Source organism: Alligator mississippiensis, chromosome 11 (assembly GCF_030867095.1).
Source record: "Alligator mississippiensis isolate rAllMis1 chromosome 11, rAllMis1, whole genome shotgun sequence".
NCBI classification, from domain to species: Eukaryota; Metazoa; Chordata; order Crocodylia; family Alligatoridae; genus Alligator; species Alligator mississippiensis.
The window spans coordinates 20669355-20693231 of NC_081834.1; the positions used below are offsets into that span (position 1 = coordinate 20669355).

Sequence of the window (23877 nt, forward strand, 5' to 3'; positions counted from 1 at the left end):
TAGTTTTCATAATCATTAGAAAAGATCCACTAAATAGGTAATTAGCATAATTGCCTTCACCCAAGCCTCCAGTTGCTCCCCCTGAAAAGTGACATTGTCTAATGATTTCCAAAGAAGAGGGAAAGTTGGGCTTTGAGTTGAAGACAGAGAAGAGTATCAGATTATTATGGAGGCCTTCTGCTCCTCCTGGAGCAGTGGGGGTTAGATGCATATATTATGATGTAGGGTAAATATATTAGAGAACCTGAGCAGCTTAAAACCAGGGAAGTACAGTGGCTGAAATTGTGCATCTCGTGCACTGGGACTAAAATAGTGCCTAGGCTCTGAGCTGTTGTGCACACAGAGATAATATGACTCCACTAAAGTGACCTACTGGGTGTTGTGACATCCGCGTTTGAAGTAGTCTTTAGGATTACAGTGCATTGTAGACAGCCAGTTTTGGTGAGAAATGTTTCGGAAGCCTGCCTTTACAAACACTAGAAGTTAACTTGATTTTCTTTTTGTCCCCCTTCTCCACTTATGTGCATCCTGCTCATACCTATGTGTGCTTTATGTAGTAATAAATATGCAAGGATAGCTTTCCAGTGGTTGCAGCCAAGTCAATGCTGGTATATTCCAGATGGAAAGATCATTGCATCTCAAGGTACTATAACAAAAGACTTGGCAGTTCATAAGTAGTGTTCCTGCTGGGAGCAGGTGTCTTCAGTTTGACAAGATTGCATTTTATTCATGGGTGCTTGAAATGCACTAGAGCTGGTAGCAGGTCAAACAGGTCTGAATTTTTAAAGAGACTGTTCTAAGACTTTAGTAATGAGCTTGAGGTTGTGAACAATGACATGTGAGACTAATTACCTGTTTACTAATGTCACAATAATTCAGCTATTCGTCTTGACTGGAGCCATGCTGAGTACAGACTCCTTCTGCCAAACCTAGTTTCCAGCCTTTGAATGACTGTATGTGAACTGTTTTGCTAAGATGTGCCAAAAAAAAAAAAAAAATTAACAGTTACAGCCTGGATTTGAATTTGCTGACCACATTAGAGGGCTAGGGATTAGATTTTCTTATATGCAAGCCCTGCCACGGTGGGGGTAATGTGTTTCCACTCAGCAGCATAAACTGGGCATCCAACAGAAGAGTTAATTATCTGAGTGCTAATGTTTTCATGCAGGTATGTAATATGTCAAAAGTATGATTAATACTGAAGTGCTGACTTGCTATGTAAAATCAAATTACCTCTAGAAGTTTTATTATTGAAATCTAATTGCTATGGGTTGCAAAAATCCAGATTACAAATAGAGGCCCAAGACTGAGGGAGAAGGAAAGCAAGAATTGAATTTGCTCTTGGGAGCAATATACAGCCTCTTTTCAATTCTTGAAGCAATGAAATTTTGACCTTGGGCTATGTTAGGGTTAAAAGGCAACTTAATGTGGGAACTTATAATAGTTCCCTGACCTGGTGATCTCACTAGTTAGTCTGGTGCAGGAAAGATCATTTTTAAAGCTACATAAAGCTCATGAAGCTAAGATGACTTTATTTTCACCTTTTATTCTGCAAGCTTTTGACTATAATGATTGTCATCTTATAAATCAAAACTTTTCTTCACTTATTTGATCTGGATTTGCTGCTGCCATTTGATGTGTCAAGACATGACTCTTTTTCCATAGTTCAATATAAAATTTACATTAAAAGTAAACTGCAGTCATTTTAAATGGTGAGAGTTTATCTCAAAACAAATAGCTACCAAGCTCTTTCTGTGTTTCTGGTCCACACCCTATCGAAGTCAATGGAAGTTCTTTGGTTCAGCCCTTAATTTTGCCACTGTTAGAGAAATGTGTGGTCTAAGGTCTAACCATTAAACATGGATTACAATAAGGCATAGTAAAGGGATTAAGATAAAACACCAAAAAGATTGGGGAAATGTGTCACAACTGGAGAAATGGTGGGTGTATGCCCAGCTGTGTACTCCCAGTATATGTTTAATGGGTGTGCTCTCTCAGAGATTATTACCCATGTAGGAAGTGAAAATACCATTCTCCTTAAATAAAAATATTGTAAAGCACAGAAGGCTTCATATCAAAATACAGGAGTACTCTGGGATGAGTCCTGTTTCTAGCCATCCTCCATCAGGGAGTGGGAAATGCAGATTTACCTCCCCCTGCAAGTCCACATTTCAGGAGAATATCTTAACCACCAGGCCAAAGGCTCTTTTTGAACAGGGTTGTTCTCTTCCTCTTCTGTGTTGGCACTTTGCAGAAAGGAACTCACAGAGCTAGAGAGGGCACAAAGGGGGAGCAAGATTGTAGCCTGGTCAGGGTACTCACCAGAGAGGTAGAGATCTCAGTTTATAATACTTGGGCACGGGTGTGTCTGTCTCTTAGCTAATGACTGTTTAGTTTAAAACAGAGAAGCAGTGTACCTCCCTTCCTTCTCCCCCAGTGATTTCTTTAGACAGCGAGTCCTACTTAGTTCTTTGAAATAAACTGTTGTTGGTGAGCCTACCCCCAAAGAGGTTCTGCACTGTGGTTCCCAGTGTATTTTGTTGCTTTCTTGCAGCTCTGTGTTAAGTATTTATTCCCTGAAGAGGGGTGGGATTTCAGACAGACCCCTGTTTTCAGCATTTCCTTTCGGTTAGTCCCAAGTATTTTTTGCTTTGTGTGCCATCTTTAAGGCAACTCTCTTCCTAGCATGCTGTCTGTTTTGGTTTCCTTTCCAAGACCCCCACCTGCCCTATGTAAGGAGCTTTGGCACCTAACACAGGGTTCTGGTATCTACTTGGGAGGCCAGGTACCTGCAGAACCTAAATTTTAGGTGACTAAGTCTTTTATTTGCTTTGTCCCTTAACCTGTATTGAAAGCCACCTAAGACTAGCAGCACTGCAGTTCAGAATGATAATTGTTAAAGTAAACCTCAGAACAAAAACTTCAGAAACCAGCATGCACTGCAGGTTGCTGTGCATTTTAACTCTGGAATCGTATCTAAAGGACAGGTCAGATTAAGTTTCTAAGTTAATTATATTCTGAAAGATATTTGAAAACCCCACGCTGGTGTTTGAGTAGCCAAGGGAACATAGGGAACTGAAATGATGGAAACTGATAAATGGTGGAAGTCCTCCACTGATGATGTTTGGTGCAAGGTGTAGCATAGTTTTATTTCTCCAGAGAAGTACCTGACATTAGTCCAGCAGAGGCATTAACAAGTCAGTTGCAGTCCATTACTATTCATGTTATATATCTTATGACAATACCAAATGTAAGGTGCCAAATTCTGTAGACACATGTATGTACACATTCTCTCACTTCCTTTTCAAGCACGGTGCCCCTAAACGCTTACCATCTGAGAAACAAGCTATTTGCATCTTTCAGTGTTATAATGTTTTAGCCCATGCTTTTAGTAATCTGGCTATCAACAGTAACATAAGCTTGTGTGCACGTACACAAATGTTTCTTGCAGTATGAGAAGGCAGAATCACTTTCTACTAGAGTATAAACATCTGGCCACCCTACACTCAAGAAAAGATAGGAGTCATGTATACTGAAGGCCTTTCTGCCTCTACATATTCCTTTTTTATACCAGGCTATCTCATAACAACCCTCTGTAGAACTGGAAACTCATTCATTATTTTAGATTAAGTTCTAGTTATTCCTGTGTGGCATGTATTGGAAATGACCTTTTCACATCCAACCAGGGGCTGACAAATGAGACTATTAAGAGCATCTTTCAAGAGGTGATCATTGCTGGTATTGGCGGTATCTAAGATATCAGATCCCAGACTTTGGGAAACTTTCCCAAACTTGCTGAGTCTGCAGAATTTCCCTGGAAATTGTCTGAGAACATTTTTTTTTCCATGAGATTTCTCTGATATACTGACAAGCTTCTAAGTTGGGGTATTTTATCACTCTTGCTCTCAAGCCCTGCAGAAAGAGACTTATAAAAATATGAAGAAAGTGTCAAGAAAGAGAACAGTAAGCATCTAAACTTTCTTTAACAGCACAGAGATAAAGGTCTCTTGTTTTGTGGGAAGATATGGATCGAAGTTAAGTTTTTTTTCTTAAACTATTTTACCATTTCTACTAGTATGGTTCTACCTAGAAATGAATCAAATCAGAGACTGTTACTGAAAGCTCCCCCGCTTTGGTTCAGATAACATGGAGGTTAGATCTGAAACACACTTTTCACAGCAATTTGGTTTGAGTGGGAGGTAGACTAATAAACTATAAGACAGTATATAAACCTATTTTCAGCTGTAACCCAGAAGTAAAGAGGAAAATTGCCAGAAGTGTTTCCTTATTCTGGTAGATTTCCAGCAGGGAAGAACTATGCTGAAATAAGATGTCCTGATTTTTATCAAGGATGGCTCCAGATGTATCTGATGGGAAAACTCGGACATTGTTCCTACTTATAAATACATAAAATGCAGATTTTTCTTCTATTTTGAAGCAGAAGGTGGATGGGCATTAGAAGTCAATGATGGAGTTTAAAGAAACCAAACTGCATTTGGACTAATGATAATGATAGGGAAGTCAGGACTGATTGGGATCCTCAATATCATGAAAATGGAAGTTGGAGGAGTATGATTTCAGGAAAGAGGCTAAGCACAAAAGAAACATGGGTGGCACCATTTAATCTCTAGTGCCTATGGCAGGTATTCTAATCACAGCAAGATGGGGAACAGATTCAAAAGAACCCAAGGCAATTGGCAGATAAGCAGATGAATATTATATGGATGCAATTAGACAGAAAGAGCCTAAAACTTTTGACCAGTGACTCAGCAGAGGAGCAAGACCCAACACATCTGTAGCTCAGATAAGGGAAACACGATAGTATGGTGCCTGCCAGCTAAGTCAATAAGAGTGCTACATGTCCTGAAGAATGCTGAAAATTTCCCATAAATTACTGATGGAGGAGTAAACACCAGTGTGGCAAGACTTTGATAAAATCAAGGATGAAAGGCTACGGAGGAGCAGGTGATCTTTTCCAATGGTGCAAAGCAGAAGTAAAGAAAGGAAAAGATAAAGTCTGGAGACTTATCAGGGGATTTTCCCCTGCTTTCAGGTAGCAGGATTTTGGAGTGGCATAGCATTGTGATGGGAGGCATCTTGTGTCCCACTTCAACTGGACCAAGTGCTTCAGAAGAAGTATTCTCTAAGGGTGGAGGCTGTGATTTAAGTGTTAAAACTGAAACCTCATGAAATGATTCTTATAAGGAGAATGTTAGTCTCTGAAGGTTATTGAAACATTCATAAGAGAAAGAGTGGAGTAATGTTGGTTCATGCCTGTGGGTTACAATCCAGCAGAGAAACGTGTGATGGATAAGATGGGAAGGGTAACATCACCACTTTGTGGATCTATCTGGCTAACCTCTTCTGGTCCATTGCAAGCTGTGCTTTGTAGTAGTGTTCTTGCTGCTACCCTAGGCACTAATGAGATGGCAACTGCTCAGTCGTTAGCACCAAACTCTCATTTTTTGTGCAGGATAATTGCAACCTTCCCTTACTTCGTTTTCAGGCATTACATGGAGCTGAAGATGTTAGGTCTTGACCCCAATCTATTGTATTCTGGGTGAGATTTTCATTGACATAAGCAGGATTTTGGATAAGACCTAAGTGTCAAGGCGTGTGAGGGGGTGAAAAGAATGCTTTTAAAATGTGTGAATTATTTTTTAAATTCCTTTTGCAAATCTCTACTGACATGAGCCATGAAGAAAATTCAAATGTAGACTTAGTTTAGGAATTTAGGAATTTAAATATGGTTTCAATACTTATTGTTACTCAAGGGCTAGCTGTGTGGGCTTGGAAGGAGCTAAAGCAGCTGACCCTTTGTGCTCTAAATGAGTGTGGCTGAACCAAAACCTGATCTTACCTGGATCTTAGGGGATGCTTGCAGTTTGAACCTGCATCTGAACTGTGCAGATTGTTCAAATGAATCAAACCTAAAACTAATAACAACAACTGCTGGTCTTTGGGGATACATGTGTTTCTTTCATCTCTAGTTTATACCTATATTGTTAGGCAACCCAAGGAAGACTGAAGAGAAACTTCTGTTTAACCATGGAGCTGCTAAATTCTACACTAAATTATACCCTGTGCAACTGATTCCAGCATTTGTTACTGGGCATTCAGAGGGTTAAATTTCTGAATTTGTTGGGAGAACAGCTTCCCCAAATACAGACTTGCATTCAGCCCCCTGTGAGATGAAAAAAGGTGAATGGGGTTTTATAAGGCAATAGGCAAATCTCTTTTAGCTGCTCCAGTTTCCTTTTTTGGTCTTATTCCAAATGTGTATTAAAATTATATCTGATCTGGGGGATGCAAAATGGTAGGCACAGTACATTCTGAATGTTAATGGAATTTTAGTTTTCTCTGCACTTTTCCTGCATAAGTATTCTTTGCAAGATTGCAGATGAGGGGAGTGTGACCCTGCCATTTGTTGTGCATGTGTATTTTAAGATTTCTAACACATAGCAAAACAAAAGGAAGGTAGTTCTACTTTTGGTGTGAACATGAAACGTATTTCCTAAATATTCTGAAGAGACAAGTTCAAACAAGAGAAAAGCATAAGGATGCCGGAGAGATTCTGATCAAGAAAGATGAACTGAAGTAGAGATCTGTCCTTATTCTCAGAGAACAGGGAGAAAGTATTCTTGATTTTTTTTTTTTTTTTTTTTTTTTTTTTCTTCTCCCTTAACACTGCAGTATGTCAAGGGCAGTCAACACACTTTACCACTTTTTTTTTTTTTAGATAGGCAGTGATGACACGAGCAGATTATAATTACAAAGGACTGAGATATTATTAGCATATTTTTTCCCTAAATTGTACGTATAATTTCTATTTGAAAATCCAGAACAGAATGCTGACTTTTTATTAGAGGCACCAGCCGCCTATAAGCTGCAAATGCACTGGATGCATCTTGCTTCTCAAAGGCTTTGTACTCTAGAGAGAGGGATGTCTTCATGAAGGGGGAGGAATGAGGCAAAGCTGTCAGCTGCAAATAAAAATTACCCCCAAATTGCAGACAGCAGATGGCTGCTAATGGCAAGTGTTTTTAACATAGCTTTATTGGGACATTAACTTGTCTCTCTGGCTTTAAAAAAAAGTCACTTTGTAAAAATGACACCTTGGCATGACTCATATTTCTCCTATTTGGTTTCCATGTCATGTTTTCCTCAGATATATGCTTGCCCAGTTTTGTGGAGACAACACACTCAGCAAGCCATTAGTATTTATTCTTTCTGTTTTCATATGTCCTCGGTGATTAGTAACAAAAACGATCATTCTTCAAGAATCAGAATGAGAAATTGTTTCCTATTATCGGAAACAAACAAGAGTAAAGGCTGCCTATTCCCACAAGCTGAACTGATATTTAAAGGATTAAATGAGGAGCACCAAACTTGTTCAGGCTAGCAAATGTGATGACAGAAGAAGCAAAGGAAAAATGCCTATAGAGCACCCTTAGCTTTTTTGCTTTGCTCATTGGTACGCTGGGGGTTGAAAGCTAGCTTTTAGGTAATTAAACTTTTCATTTGGTTATTAAGTGACAGGCATCATGCTGTACCCAAGCCTGCTGCTACAAGCATGGGAACAACGTTTCCTTAATTCAAACACAAAGGGCTGTATAAAAAGACCCTTAGACAAAACAAAACATGTCTTCAGAATTAAATAAAGCAATCGCACACAGTTTTAAGATTATTGAGGTAGGCAGTAAAGTGATGGCTGATCCCAAATAATTGCTTTTGAAAATAAACTCCTATACAGGTTGTGAAACCTTATATTTACCCCTTGGGGCCAGGTACAGACATTACACTTTTACCAGTATAAGTGATCAGGAACCTGTCTATACCCAGAACAGAACAGAAGTTTGATGCACAAAACCAGTTTATACCTGTCAGAACTGATTAGTTGAGTGCCTCGGTACAGTGGAACTTTCTAGCACAAGGCACGGTGAGACGGGAATTCTCGGCACGGTGGAGGGCCCCGGCGTGGAAAAGTTCCCGCCGCTCATAGGCAAATGTGCATACTCTGATTGGCCGGTTTCAAATTATTCCTACGTGGCGGCTGGCAATTGGCTCGCTAGCCGTATAAAGGGTTGGAGTCGTTTCCGCCCAGGTTGGAGAACTCCGTGCTCATCTCGGAGTGGAACCTGGGGGTCTGATCACCCGCCGACGACTCCCCGTCGACGAACCCCCCGACGTACCCCCGTGTCCTGCATGCTCGAGTTTAAAGATATCTCGTCTTATAAGAGCTCCTCGGTTTGATGGTAACAGAAGTTGGAGTTTGAAGTTAACTGTCTTCCTACGCTGTACATTGTGACAGTGTAAGTAAAGTCATCTTTGTTTGAACCAGTACGCATTTGTGCCTAATTCTACTCCAGCGGTCGCAAGTACCCATCTACGTGCTGGGTTTGTGGCTACAACCCAGCTGGCCCTTCCCCGGATCCCAAGCTCAGTCACCCACAATACCCAGAACAGAACAGAAGTTCAGCACGCATAGACTGGTTAAAAAAATGGTGGCACCAGGTCTAAGACTCCTGCCCGGGCAAATGTGCCTTGCATTCCAGTCTAAAGTACGCCGCTTACAGAAAACTGGGTAACTGAGATCGATTCTGCCTTGGGCTTTTTGAATGTCTATACCTAGCTTGGGAGTTTACCTGGCTCTTATTTTAGGGTATGTCTACATTTCTGTCACTGCAAACAGCCAGTTGGCGTTAGACTAGCGAAGACAAGTATTGCTAGCAGCATAGCTGTGGCTGAGGTACCCCAGGCAATCTAGCTACAGCAACATGGAGCTCCAAGTGAGCTAATTTACTCTGCTTCATGGCTTCCTTAGCTCTTGCTGATATGATTAAACTGCTCCCAGTCCTCAAGCGAGCTCTTTTGCAGTGTGCTGGGGTATTTCTGCATTATGCTGCCGACTCCAGTAACCCAAGCTCTTTTCTGCCTGTAGAGAGACTTGCCGAGGGTGGGCTCCAGGAGTCTTCTGTGGAAACTGTGTTTTGAGCTGTCAGGTGATATGAGATTTAAGCCAGGCCTCTGTCACTTGGCAAATCGCTTACCCATTCTGACACTGTTTTCCCCATCTTCCTTTTAAAAGTTTGAGATCCACAGATAAAAAAACAGTGCATCAGAGAGAGGATATATTTGGTTTATTTTTTAATTAGTCTGGGGGCTTTTTGAGCTGGAAACATATGTACAGCTATAGAAAGCTGCATAGTCATCTCCACTATCAATGTACTTTTCTACCACAAATAAAATAGTAGCCAGCCTTTGAAAATAATCTATCTTCCCTCTTTGTTCCTATGACAGTGCCTGGATATAGGGACAGCCCAGGGGTATGACGCCATGTGGATGGCAACCACGGTACCACATGTTGCAGCATGTGGCCTTATTTTTGAATAAGGAAGGCAGGAACTATCAGAGAAGATAGTAAGAAGGTAGAGACACCCAATAAAGCAGAGGGAAAAAATGGAGATAAGGAAGAAACAGAAGACGGGTACACGTCTGAGGGCGTGCTGAGAGTGTTGCAGGGCTGCTGCAAGGAGACTTGTGGGGAATGGGATGGCATTACAGGGCTTGGCAGTGTTTTGGGTCAGAGTGCCAAAAACACTCACAACTTCGACTTATAAGATGGCATGCCAGGGGCGGGTGGTTGGGATGCTATGAGGGGCCCAATCCTTGTTGTGGCAGTGCAGCCCTAGGCACTTACCTGCTGTCTGCCTCAAGGCACATGGGCCTAGCAAAATGTTTTCATGTGCCATGCTCTGGCAGCCGTGCTGGGGGTTGCCTACCCCGGTCTCAAAGGACTTCAATAAGAAGTTGGGATCCTAAAATTGAATTTGTACTATTACATTGACAGAAGCCTGTCATACTGGGGTCATAGCAACCACCTTTCCAGAGAAGTAGCTCTCTATGAGCTGCTTTGCAGGAAGATCAAGCCTCCAGACTAATTAAGAAGGTTTTTTTTAAACACTAAACCCCAAGCCCATCTATTTTGGTGCTTCCTCTGCTAAATTTTGATTCCATCAAGCAGTTGATGTGGAAGGTTGGCAGCTATGGTTCATTGTGTCAAGACAAGATCTCAGAAAAGATCAAGGCAATAATCAGTGCATTTTCTTGTTATGTTCTAGAAATAATTGTATAGCTGTCAAATTCTCAGGCTGAAGCCAGGCCCAGTACTGTAGTAAGATATGTATTGGGCAGGTTAACCTAATTTACATGTAGGCTGTAGAGTTTTATCTTCCTTTGAAAATCTCTATGTCTATCCTTTTGATCAAAAAGAAATACTTGATTTTTTTTTTTTATTACCCATATATGGCCACTGATTTGCCTAACACAGCCTGCATAGCAACATGATAGTATCTACATTGTCGTCAGTGACCCGACTAACCCAGCTTTCAGTGGAACTTTCTTGGACTATTTATATGGCATTTTTAATTAAATGGCTTCTTTCTTTAGTCAGTGATTAAATTGCAATTATGAAATAGGTAGTGTTGAATTAAGTGCTGAAATCTGATCAAAATAAAGGGTTGGAAATTGTTACACACAGAGTGCTTTGGTTCCAGAGCTTTTGATCAAATTAAATGGGGGATCAAATTTTCCAGTGACTGAATTCAGTGAAAAGCACTATATGACCTATACTGCTATATAGATCTCAAAATCATTATGAAACCTAATGCTTCTAACAAACCATAATCTTTGGTAGTGCTTTATCCAGCATTATGCTGTACCATTGCTAACATCACTTTTTTTTTTTGAGCAGCTGTACCTGCAGCAAATGAAGTTCTCTCTCCCTTGCTCATGCTCTCTGCCCCTGTCTGTCTGTCTCCCTCTCTCTTCCCATCCCCCTCCTCCCCTTTCCTTCCCCTTCTCCCTCCCCTAGTAATATAGTAGCTGCATTTTCTGGCTTCACATTTTAAATAATTGTTTAATTCCAGCATTAAAAGAGCAGAATATTTACTTTCATTATGAACATGACCTTTATTATGGATCAGACTAATATCATACATATAGAGTTCTGGGTGTGGCAACCTCTCCTATGGGTAGGATTAAAAGTATCATTTTTATGGATACAAAGAGTCTTTCATACTTAAATGGCTGCTTTGGTTTTTAATGAGTATTTAATTCAGCATTTCATTAAACTGTTGTTTTCCAACAAGATTGGACCAGTTTGGAAGATGTTATCAGGATAAAACAAAAACAAGCAAACAAACAACCCCCAACCCTTCTTTAATAGCATCAAGTTATCCCATCTGAGATCTTCATCCTAAAGCCAAGTGTGATTTTTTTACAGTATTATTATTATTACAGAAATATCTGAAAGCCTCAGCCATGGACTGGGCTCTCATGATGCCAGGTACTGTAGACATACTGAATAAAAAAGTAATGCTTGCTCAGGGACAGGTCTGGGAAGAGGTTGGGGGAGGAGGGCAGGTACAGTGGTGCAGTTGTACTGCTTTTTGAGTCCCGGTCCTCCCCAAACCAACTGCCTGGCAGGGGCAGTAGCATTTCTATTCAGGCAGCCACAAGGGATTCAATTGACTTTGTGGTTTATGGTAATCTACTTGATTCCTTCTAAACTCTTCATTCCAGGGGTGTTAATGAACCTCTTATAGATTCATAGATGTTAGGGTCGGAAGGGACCTCAATAGATCATCGAGTCCGACCCCCTAAAACAAGCAGGAAAGAGTGCTGGGTCTAGATGACTCCAGCTAGATACTCATCTAACCTCCTCTTGAAGACCCCCAGGGTAGGGGAGAGCACCACCTCCCTTGGGAGCCCGTTCCAGACCTTGGCCACTCGAACTGTGAAGAAGTTCCTCCTAATGTCCAATCTAAATCTGCTCTCTGCTAGCTTGTGGCCATTGTTTCTTGTAACCCCCGGGGGTGCTTTGGTGAATAAATACTCACCAACTCCCTTCTGTGCCCCTGTGATGAACTTAAAGGCAGCCACAAGGTCGCCTCTCAACCTTCTCTTGCGGAGGCTGAAAAGGTCCAGTTTCTCTAGTCTCTCCTTGTAGGGCTTGGTCTGCAGGCCCTTGACCATACGAGTGGCCCTTCTCTGGACCCTCTCCAGGTTATCCGCATCCTTCTTGAAGTGTGGCGCCCAGAATTGCACGCAGTACTCCAACTGCGGTCTGACCAGCGCCCTATAGAGGGGAAGTATCACCTCCTTGGACCTATTCGTCATGCATCTGCTGATGCACGATAAAGTGCCATTGGCTTTTCTGATGGCTTCGTCACACTGCCGGCTCATGTTCATCTTGGAGTCCACTAGGACTCCAAGATCCCTTTCCACCTCTGTGCCACCCAGCAGGTCATTTCCTAGGCTGTAGGTGTGCTGGACATTTTTCCTCCCTAGGTGCAGCACTTTGCATTTCTCCTTGTTGAACTGCATCCAGTTGTTTTCTGCCCACTTGTCCAACCTGTCCAGGTCTGCCTGCAGCTGTTCCCTGCCCTCTGGCATGTCCACTTCTCCCCATAGCTTTGTGTCATCTGCAAACTTGGACAGAGTACATTTGACTCCCTCGTCCAAGTCACTGATGAAGACATTAAAGAGTACTGGTCCAAGGACCGAGCTCTGCGGAACCCCACTGCCCACACCCTTCCAGGTCGAGACCGACCCATCCACCACGACTCTCTGGGTGCGACCCTCTAGCCAATTCGCCACCCACCGGACTGTGTAGTCATCCACATCACAGCCTCTTACTTTTTTACCAGTATGGGGTGGGATACCGTATCGAAGGCCTTCCTGAAGTCTAAGTATACGACATCCACCCCTCCTCCTGTGTCCAGGCGTTTCGTAACCTGGTCATAGGAAGAGACTAGATTGGTCAGGCACGATCTGCCCGCCACAAACCCGTGCTGGTTTCCCCTCAGCATAATTTGCCCTGCTGGGCTCTCACAAATGTGAGCCTTGATAATTTTTTCAAAGACTTTACCAAGGATGGAGGTGAGACTGACTGGCCTATAGTTGCCCGGGTCCTCCTTCCTCCCCTTTTTGAAAATGGGGACCACGTTAGCCCTTTTCCAGTCCTCTGGGACTTGGCCCGTGTGCCACGAGCGTTTGAATATTCCCGCTAGTGGCTCTGCAATGATGTCGGCCAGTGCCTTCAGCACCCTTGGATGGAGCTCATCCGGGCCTGCCAACTTAAAGGCATCCAGTTCTTCCAAGTGACTCTGCACCACCTCAGGATCTACGTATGGAAGTCTGGCGCCTTGCTGCTGCCTCTCTACCACCCCAGTGAGAGACTTGTCATGCCCCTCACTTAGGAACATGGAGGCAAAGAACTCGTTGAGGAGTTCAGCCTTGTCCCCCCTGTCTGTCACCAATTGTTTCTGCCCATTTAGCAGGGGTCCTATTCCTCCCTGGGCCTTCCTTTTACTCCCAATATATCTAAAAAACAATTTCTTGTTGTCTTTTACTTGGGTTGCCATCCTCAGCTCCATGGTAGCTTTGGCCCGTCTAACTGTCCCTTTTAATGGTCTTGATATTCTACTAATTAAGCTATCCTTTCTTCTGGAATTGTGCTGTCTTTTAGCCTCTCCTGGTAATTTAGTTCCTATTTCACAGCTCTACTGACCTGTTTTTAACTCTAGCTAAAAACATTAACTCCCAGCAGCAGCACTAGATTCATCGTTAAGATGCTTAAGAAGGCTAGATGTTTTATGAATCTGAGGGAGATATATATTTTATTTTGATAACTATGGGACTCATAATGAAGCAACAACTTTTGATGATTTTTGCGTAGTTTATTGTGTTTTTATACACAATCTATGATATAACAATTAATGCACATTCTAATTGTTATATTTGTTTTTGTAATGATCTTACATTGAATAATGTAGCCCTAGGCCCTTAGCATATTAGTAAAGTCTCTAGTTTCTTTTAAATGTAGAAAAACGTGTTGTGTTATTTGATATATCACACCATCTGCACTCCCCTCGTCATTATTCTAGATTCACCCATGTGCTTGCATGTGCTAAGTAAGGCGCTCACTATTTAAGGCACAGACAAACAACATCTCAATAGAATAGATGGGGGAGTACAAGGAAACAATAGGCATGTTTTGCATTGTGGCCGCATTCGTTTTCCTGTCAAAGCTGTAAGCCCAGCCCTCCTGCTCTGATGTGCATCCACCCTGGAAATGAGGTGGTGAAGGTGACCTGGAGGATGCTTCAAGCTGCTGCTCTTGAGCACAGCAAAGCCCCAGGACTCGGTTGTCATGCCTGCATGCTCCCTCATTTCCAGGATTCTTGCAGGCGCAGCAAGGCATTGCTTCAGCAGTGAGACTGAACTTTGCTGCCACGGTGTTGGCATACCCAAAGAGACAGTACAGCTAAGCATGGTAGGCAGGGTCTTCAGCACATTGTCTGCCTAAACATGATATAGTCTTTCTGATGAAAACATCACAGACTGTAGCCAGTTGGTATTAAAAAAATGTAAATGTCTATTTTAGGTACCTGTGTAATGTACCAATCACCAAAGTATTGAGGTACTGAATATCTATTGGAATATATATGGGATATGATTGAATCCAGGTTTGCAATGTGAAATACACACAAAATCCATTATCAGAGAAGAGAATAAAAAATAAAAATACTGTCTTTCTGCATGAACTATAGATGCTTGAATGTTGTTCTTTACAATGAATTGTAAAACAGCTATTGCTGTACATGGGGTGTAGCACATCAAGTGAGTACTAACAGAGCTTTTAAAAAAACTGATGTGTTTATAATACATTATATAGACCCTAATTTGAACTGTAAAAGCAAGGAACAACATGTGCCAAGCTGTAATTTTATTTGTTAGAAGACAGCAGGAAGAGCAATTGTTCAGGTCTTAGAAAATGTATATATATATCATTAGGCCCTGGAGTATCTGAAATTGCTGGGGTGCTGACCTGCCAACACACATCAGTTGCGTCTCCTGGATTTGTAGGCATTTTTCATACCTAAAGATATGAAAAATTCTTACTGGTCAAAATCTTTAATAGTCCTGTCATGTTGCTAATAGAAAACAGTTAAAAGAATGGGACATTTTTATCAATATCATTAATGCTTCATTTATGTGTTATGGGTCTGATCCAAAGCCCATTTAAGTCTGTGGAAAAATTCCCATTGCTTCAATGACTTAAATGGGCTTTGGATCAGACCATGTCTTCTGAGTTAATTTAAGTCTGCTTTTGCTATATTGATTCTCTTGTACATTAAGTAATTTTCCCATGGGGAGTAATTGGGCTGTAGCATATTAACTAATTTCACTTTGTGCATCACCTCTTTGGTGGGATATTATGCCAAATTTTATTTTAGACAAGAAGCTGAAAATAGAAGTCACATTTTTGTTGGTGTGCTTGGGTGAGCTACATACAAACAAATAAAAGAATATATGTACATCCATTTACTTATGTGCCAGGGTTTTTGCATGTTCCATTGAGGTGAGCAGAAAAAATGTTCTACGTGTGCTAAAAGTGTGGGCTAAGTGCATTACTTCTACTTTTTTGTATTTTGTACTGAACCACCTCAGATGAAAGTGATACTAATTAGCACCATTTCGATTCTCTTGCAGAAAAAAGAATCTGAAAATTCCTTTGTGCAGCAGGCACAACCTGAGTGCACTTGATCTAAATAAAGTATCTCTTTATAAGCTTTATAAAGCTTAAAAGCTTTATAATCAGTTTGTTTTATCAATTACAGGCTGGGCTTCATTTTGAAGTCTTGAAATGTCCTTCATATTGTTACATACTGAGACAGATATTCTGTGTGTGGAAAATAAGAGCTTAAAAATACGTCCTCTCAATTGTATGAAATTGTCATTAAAACAAAGAAAACATGTCTCTTCTCTTCCTTAAGTATTTTTGGAAAGTGCTTTTCTAACTGTGATAGCTTAAATTCATGTGCAGCTTATAAATGTACTTTAAAATATAAGCAATGACTGCAAGAACACTAAGATATCCATATTACGTTTAACTTAAGTTAGGATTTGAGAGGGTTTTTTTAAGCAAAACGATTTTATTTAATTTTTTTTAGTAGTAATAAGGCTATCCTTGCCTTATCTTAAAACATAATGTAGAGCTAGATAGATAATATGTTTTAATATATTATACACACACACACACACACACACACACACACACCCACCCATTACAAAAAAAGTGTGTGTGTGTGTATGCATGCATGCATCTATATATGTGCACACACACATATATTATATAAATAAATACAAGTAAGACTATATAAAAAATGTGAGATAATCTACAATGAGAGAAAAACAGATTTCCCATGTAAAGCCAGACAAGAGCATGATAAAGTCAAGCTATTGTGGCCATAGATGAAGAGGTGGTTAGCCATGTTTGTCAGAAGGCAGGGCAGGGTGGTATCTTCCAGAGCAGGGAATAGGATGTAGTTCCTCTCTGTCACATTGGCAACAGGACACTTCTGTCTGTCTCAGTCTCCTGAACTGTTTCCATGGCAGGCTGACTTTGTTATAACAGTTTAAATTAATTAGTGTTGAAATAATTTTATACAAGAACTTTGGACATTAGCATAAGAGCTCTACTGATGTATGAGTCTGCCTGAGGGAGCGGTGGCTAGAGCTGGTTCAGAATTTTCTGACAAAACAGTTTTTCATCAGAAAATACAGGTTTGTTGAAACTGAAATCTTTCTCAGAAGTATCAGTTTGATGAACTTCACTGAAACACAAGCAAGGTTCTGACAGACAGTGCCTGGTTTCCTGCCAGGCATGTGAGTGTATGGCTGCAGGGCAGCCTTGCTATGTTGACTGCCTGGGAGCTAGAGACCCTGCAGGTTGGAGACATCTTACTGTGGCTGGAGTGGGGAATCTCGGGTTTCTAGGCTCCTTGTTCTGGGCGCGGGACCATTAAAGCCCTTTTAGGGGAGAGGAGACTGACTCCAGTGCTGTTGCCTCTTAGGGCTTCCAGGCTCCTTGCAACAGCTGTGAATCTAGGAACATGAGCCATCCAGCTCTGGGGCTCGCCAATCCTGGCTTCCAGCACCCTGTCAGTCCACCCCTACTTCTTCTCGTGCCTCTACACCACATTTGACCATTTTGTTACACATGCTTATGCTCTCATTTACTGTACTTTGCAGGATCTTTCATTGTACATGTCTTCAAGCAGTGGGCATTGCAGCAGATGCTGCATAGTTTGAGGCTCTGTGCCACAGTCACAGGTGGTTGAACCAATGGTATCGCCCCCCTGTCAGTCCACTACGTCTGAGAGAGCTTGATGCTGCTGCTGAATTGGGAGCCTTGGTGCTTGGGAATCAGGGCCACCAGCTCAATTTGGTTTCAAAATGAATTGTTTTTGATTATTTCAATATTATTTTTTCATTTCCCTTCTGCAAGACATTTCAAAACTCATGCTTTTCATTCTGAGGTAGAACATCTAATGTTTTTCAGAACTGGGGAATTTCCCATGGAATGGATGTTTCAGCTTTTGACCAACTCTGCAACATACCCTGTACTGCGGTGGTCACAAACCAGTAGATCTCAATCCACCGGTAGATCTTGGAGCCTCTTGTGGTAGATCTCGGAGCATCTTGGAGTTGCTCTGAGGCTGGGGTGGGGGGCTGAGTGCCCACGTGCATGCACATGCGCTCCCCAGCCCAGCAGGTCAGTCCATGGGGAGGGAAAAGGTGGGGGCTAGATCAAGGCCTCCAAGGTAAGGGACAGTGCCACAGAGGCAGGAGCAGGGGTAAGTCGACTGGGGCCCCGGCTGGGTGGGACTTACCTGCTGGGGAGGCATGCCCCCAAATAATTTTTTCTCCCTCTGTCTCAATTTGCCCCCCCCACTCCGCACAGACTTACCTGTTGGGGGGGGGGTGGGAGGGTGGGCACAGCAATGCATGGTAGATCTTGGGTTGTTTTAAATGCCAAATGGTGATCTCCTACTTAAAAAGGTTGGAGGCCATTGTTGTACTGTTTTGGCAGATGTGTCCCACTTTACTTGCACTGACAACTTAATGCCTAAAGGATATGTAACTAAGAAGGTAATCGTCACTTGGACAAGGTTCAGTGTATGACACATTATAGTAAAAACCTATCTCCATAGATACGGAATTATGAGTCATGATTGTTGTATTCCCAACCTGTTGCGTCCTGATGGCAGCTTGCGCATGGTGTGTTGTGCATGTATTGCCTCTGTGCCCACACACAATAGAAACAAACCTTCTAGGCATAATGGTATCCATGTAAGTAAGGGCCTTCAAAGCAGTACAGGATCCCTGTATCCTTTAGGCAGATGTCAATCAGAAACTGTTCTAGTTTCTTTGTTATATGTTATAGATAACAATGTCAGTGTGTCATGGATGAGAGCAGCACTACCATTTTGACTCAGAGGAGCTTGGTTCTGAACTTAAATATTGCCTTTTATGCCTTTTAAATTTTATAACATACAAGTAGTGTTGCTTCCTTAAAAGTTGTTGATTTCAATCGCACAATAAGCTTGATTATGAAAAAGATGTCTCGATGAAAACAGTTTGAATTGCAGTGGGTGTAGGGGTTCAGTCCTCAGCGCAGGATTGTGTATCATTCCTTTTGCATGTGTGTGCATTTGTGTGTCTGCATGATTTAAAATGGCTTTCTATTTTACAAATATAAAATTTTAGATACTACTGTGGACACAGGAGAGTTTGCTAAGACATAAATGCCAATTAAGCATTGAACTTCCATGGGCTCACGGTATCACCACCAGCAAGAGTTACGTAGCTAGCAGCTAGTTTGTAATCTCCCATCGGGATGTTAGCAGGTAACATTTGGGGTTTTGTTAAGAGCTTAGTTTTTGCCTCTTTTCTTAGCAGTGATATCAGTGGTAGTCGGAGAGCTAAAAGGTATGTTTATACCACCTCTGTGGTTATCCCCAAACCGAGTCCTGCTTCCTTTTTTTCATCTACTTGTGGAGCTTGCCAAAGAAATGCCATTTAGTCATTTTTTGACACATGCCCAGGAATGCTCTCAGGATCGATGTTTGTGGCTTGCTTATTAGTGACAGTGGCATTCTAATGGCAACTGTATACAATTGCTGTGAAGGTGGTATAGACTTACCTAGGAATAAAACTTGCATTGATATAAGCAGGGGAGAGATGAACCAATGCCAGCTGGTGCTTTTGAAACCCCACCCTAGATAGCTGACTTTATGAAAGTGCAATACTTACTAAATAGTAGGTGCAGTAGCAACAGAGCTGACAGTTAATAGTAAAATTGAATAATGTTGCAATTAAACATGAGTGAGACAGCCCGTCATTTTAATCCGCTTATTAGGATAGTTGACGCACATGGACACACACAATCAATGTAATACAAAGGGCTGATTCTGTAATGTTAATTTTCTTTCTACCAGCAGTTGGAAGCACAGTCCTGTAAATATGAACACACTCTACCTTGAGACACTTATCAGCTTCAAGATCCATTGAGTCCTACAGTAATCATTCAATAGAAATGAAAGAGCTTTCTTCTGCAAACATGCCGCCTCTGTTAACATAAATGTCTACTATAGTCCCATTGACATCATAATGTCCTGAAGCCATTAAACTGCCAATAAGTTGCGTTTGAAGTTAGTCAGCTACACACTAGGCATACTTGTACTGACATCACATTATCACATTCCATTTTCTGCAGCAACAGCAGGTCACTCTGAATATTTTAAAATATTTAATTTATTTTTCTACATTGACTGACATTCTTAAACAACAAAATTGTTACTTGAACTGGATTTCCTCCCTAATTGTTTGAATTAAGACCACCTCTCTGTCCTTACCACGTTCTGTTGTAGGTTGATAATGCGTATATGCGTATGCATATGTATGGAAGATCACTCATTCCATTACTATGTAGATCCCATAGGACACATTAAAAACTCAGTGGAGGTTATAATTCTAGATTTTTTTTTTTCTTTTGGCCAAACTAATCCTGAACATTTTTTTTTTTTTAACCTTCTCTTTCATTGTTTTTTTTCTTTTGCTAGCTTACCCAAATTGAATTTGATGGCATAATTTAATTAAAAGCATTGTGATTGTTTAAGAAAACTACCTTGTTAAGTGTATCATTACAATATCTGATGCTTGTATTTTTTAAGTCTGCCTTCAGGAAAAAACTGTCTGAAGATGAGAGAGTAATCTCCAATTTCCTAGACTTGTCTTAATTAAATCTTATATACCCTAAACTATAATGGTTTAGGGTATCCAGGTTTTCAAGCTGTGCTCTCCAAGACAGTATAGTTTGTAATGCCAGCAGTACCCAAGTCAGTGTCATAGGAATTGACGTGAGCTGTGTATCACTATGATACTATGCTGTCCCCACCAGGGTTCTGTGGGATAGACCGTTATTAATAGTGACTGGGAAATGAAATTTTAGGAGAGATCAGTTCAGTGGCTACTCTTTGCTAGAGGCATGGTATACACTGGCTGACCTAGGTAAAGAAAAAACAAAAAAACCATGACAGCATCCAATCTGGTTAAAAAAAGAATTTTTAGAGTATTCTACAAAATCCTCTTAATGCTCGTTATAGATATGCTTCCATTGCTAATGTTGTTATTAAGATGTTCTTAATTGTATCTTATCTAATATTGTTCATACTTGAGTCTGTTCAAATCAGTTCTACTTGATGTGAATGTACCCATTTTTCCATTGCTGATTTTAGAATCCATTCTTTCAAAACTGTACCCGCGTAAGCATTCCATTCAAGTCAGTGTGACTTTAAATATGACTAAGACCACGAGGCTAAGGTTGTGTTTGACTAGACAGACAGCTTATGTGGTTATGGCTTACTGCCAGGATTTCTCAGGATATGGAGTGCACCGTACTGTATAGAGATCTGAGCCAGCTCTGGGTTAGGTTGGACTAGTTCTGCTCAGGCTAATGAGCCCGATTGAGATGCAGGGTATTAGCATGAGTGGAGCACTATGCTAACATGTCTACAGTGCATCTATTACCTCAAGTACAAATTCATTCAGAGCTAGCTTGGGTATTTCTGCATGGCATTGTATTGTACTGCACTACTAATCTCTTACTATTAGTTTACCTTTCAGGTCTCAAACCCATACAGATATCTTGTTCTCATAGAAAATAATGTGGGAACATTACTTGAAGTGGTAGGGAGATGCTAGTAAACATAATGTTAGGCAAGTTCTGTTTATTTCTATGGTGATATAATGGAGGTAGCTAGGGACATGGACATCACAAGCCTTTTCAATTGGCTGCTCTTCTGGTATGTCTTACCTATTCAGGTGCAAGTCTGTGGGCTTACTTTTTTTCTGATTACTAGGAAGTTTTAAGTACTGTCACATTAAGTTTGTGTGGATTTAATCAAGCCTCATTTAACTTTTATCCATTGTGCTCTACAATGTGCCTGGATCATTGATGATTGTTTTTGTAACATGTAGAAGCTCCAGATGAGAGTGGGATCCCACTGGTATTGGAGATGTCAAATGGGAAGTCCTGGTCCCAGCCTTAAAGACCCTGCAGTCCAAAAAGAAAAGACATAAAAAAATAGGAAGTTGTAGAGAATGGAAGTGACTTGCCCAAGGTTGCACAGCCAGTCAGTGACTGAACTGGGAGTAGATCATGTCTCCACAGTGCCAATATAGTGCATTGTCCACAGGACCATGCTGTTTCCTCGAGTGCTACAAATCACTATGAGCACAATGGGGCGAAATGAAGAAAGTGCTTTCACCTTAACTTTGCAATTCCTGTCTATTATCAGAATCCTTAATGTTAGTTAAATGTTGTGCTAATATTTTATGCAGTGGGGACAAGTACTTCAAAAACTTGCAGAGGGGATTATCCAGCCTCTTTCTACCCCCTTGGTCCCAATTATCATGCTGTTTAGAACATATCGCTTTAATATTCTGGGGCAGTAGAGGGTTGTCTAATGTCTAAGGGCCCTGTTGAACAAGAAAAGAATCAGCATATCATGTTAATACATTTGCATAACTTACAAGAAGAAATGCAAAATGCATCTTCAAACATAAATTACCTTATTCCTGGATTTACCAAATCCCCTTTGTCCGTACAGGACTCCCCTGACCATTGATAAGACTAATTCAAAATACAGAATCAAGAGCAAAGAATAAAATGTGCATTCATGACAAATATTTTGGTGAGATTCATAAAAGCTCAAGCAACGTCAGCACTGGCTTATCTACATTAGTGTGCGAGCACCAAATTACTGAGAGAGAGAGACAGACAGAGACACACACACACACACACATATCTATATACATACACACATTACACACACACATAGATAGATATAGATATATTACACGCACACACATTTATATGTATATATATATGTGTGTATGTGTATATATATTTACCAGCCTGTTTCCTGTATGGCATGATTTTAAATTGCTAGCTGTATACCACTTGGGCTTTGTACATACTGTCCAATAGGCAAAGCTTATACTTGCTTACCTATCAAAAACATGGTGTTGGCTGTCTGATTACTCCTTGAACAGATGCTTAAAAACCTCCTTGTGGATGACAAGTTAAGAAGGGAGAGATGTGTCCTTTGTACTGAGCTTTGTAATTTCTTGTGGAGCTCCTTTTGACCATTTGGTAGGGATCCTTAGAAAAAGTGTAATCAAGGAAGATGTTAATCAGCAAAAGCATACCTGAATGTGTCTTGTTCTATAATGAGTTTGTATTTGAAACAACTGCTAGGATTAGTGACAGGAGGTTATGGTATTAACAGTTAGATTTAGTGAGGCTGCTTTTGGCAAGAAGTTGTTCAGTGAATAAAGGAAACTTTTTATCTGTGGTAATACTACATTACCTGTAGGTTTGTGTGTAGGAATTGGGATCAAATTGTTAGTATAGCACAAATGATTTTAGTCTGTTTGCACCAGTATTTCTAGTTTATTTTTTCTCTGCTAGAGGCAGCCAACTATGTAAATAGTTTTACATCATAATTTATGTGAGATCTGAATTGGCACACCAAATGATTTTGATGTGTAAATCTGGATAGGCTTATATCTGATGTCCGTTATAGTCATTGATGTGAATGACTAATTCCATTCAATTATTCCATTCAATATGAGAATTTCTTTGCATCATTTCTCATCATTTCTTTTCTTGACTTATCTAACTGAATGTATTAGAATCTACTGTTGATACCAACTTATTCATTTCGTTTTCTCAAGGAGGTCATTGAATGCATCTTGATTGTGTTCCAGTGCCACTAATTTAGTCTAGTTTTCTAAGACTATCTGATTAGAATTAATTTAATGTTTCTGGGAGGGTAATGATGCCCCCTCCTTAACAATTCACTTGAATGTTTCCCATGAAATTACTAACAATAGGTGATAGAGAGACGTCTAAAATAGCTGAATATGCCCATTAATAGAGCCAGTAAGTATTGGAGTATGAAGTGAAGCAGAGTGTAATTTTAATATACTTTTTTAGATCCTTAGGTGCATTTGTGAAAATTCATTTCTCATAAAAACTTCTCTGGAACACCTGTTTGTAAATGGGTTAACTATATGCAGTGTTGTAGAGTGATTGAGACTGGAAGAAAATATCATCTTGAGTCTATGATCTGCTGATTGGCCAGGGAATGGAGACCCTCTTACAGCACACTCCCAAGCTCTGTAGTACTTTGTTTTATTTTAAGATAATTTCACCCTAGGAGCAATGGTTGCCTGTACACAAGCACCAAGGCTGTAATTACAGCATGTCGGAGCAGACTCAATTCACTGAGTCTGTTGGAGCTTGATAATTATCGCGCTCCAGCCAGCCTCCAGGTCTTGTGTATCAGCATCCCCATGCTTCAAAATGGCAATGGGGGTGCTTGAACTAAAGCTTGTCAAGGTGTTATGGCACTATAGTTAGAGCTGCTCTAATGAAAGCACCCCCAACCCCTGGAGTAC

General features: G+C 40.8%; 2 long non-coding RNA genes across 7 annotated transcripts in view; one reads left to right on the top strand and one right to left on the bottom strand.

The window, feature by feature from the left end:
* LOC132243984 (uncharacterized) overlaps positions 1–23877 on the top strand; it is a 207940-nt gene that overhangs the window by 90432 nt on the left and 93631 nt on the right. The window lies entirely within an intron of this gene.
* The window catches only part of LOC109280668 (uncharacterized), a 31748-nt gene continuing 27104 nt past the window's right edge, over positions 19234–23877 (bottom strand). For both annotated transcript variants that reach the window (XR_002087066.2, XR_002087067.2), the window contains 2 exons: positions 22424–22576; positions 19234–21466 (listed from right to left, as the gene is read on the bottom strand). This is a non-coding gene — a long non-coding RNA (uncharacterized LOC109280668). The remainder of the gene's footprint in view (positions 21467–22423; positions 22577–23877) is intronic.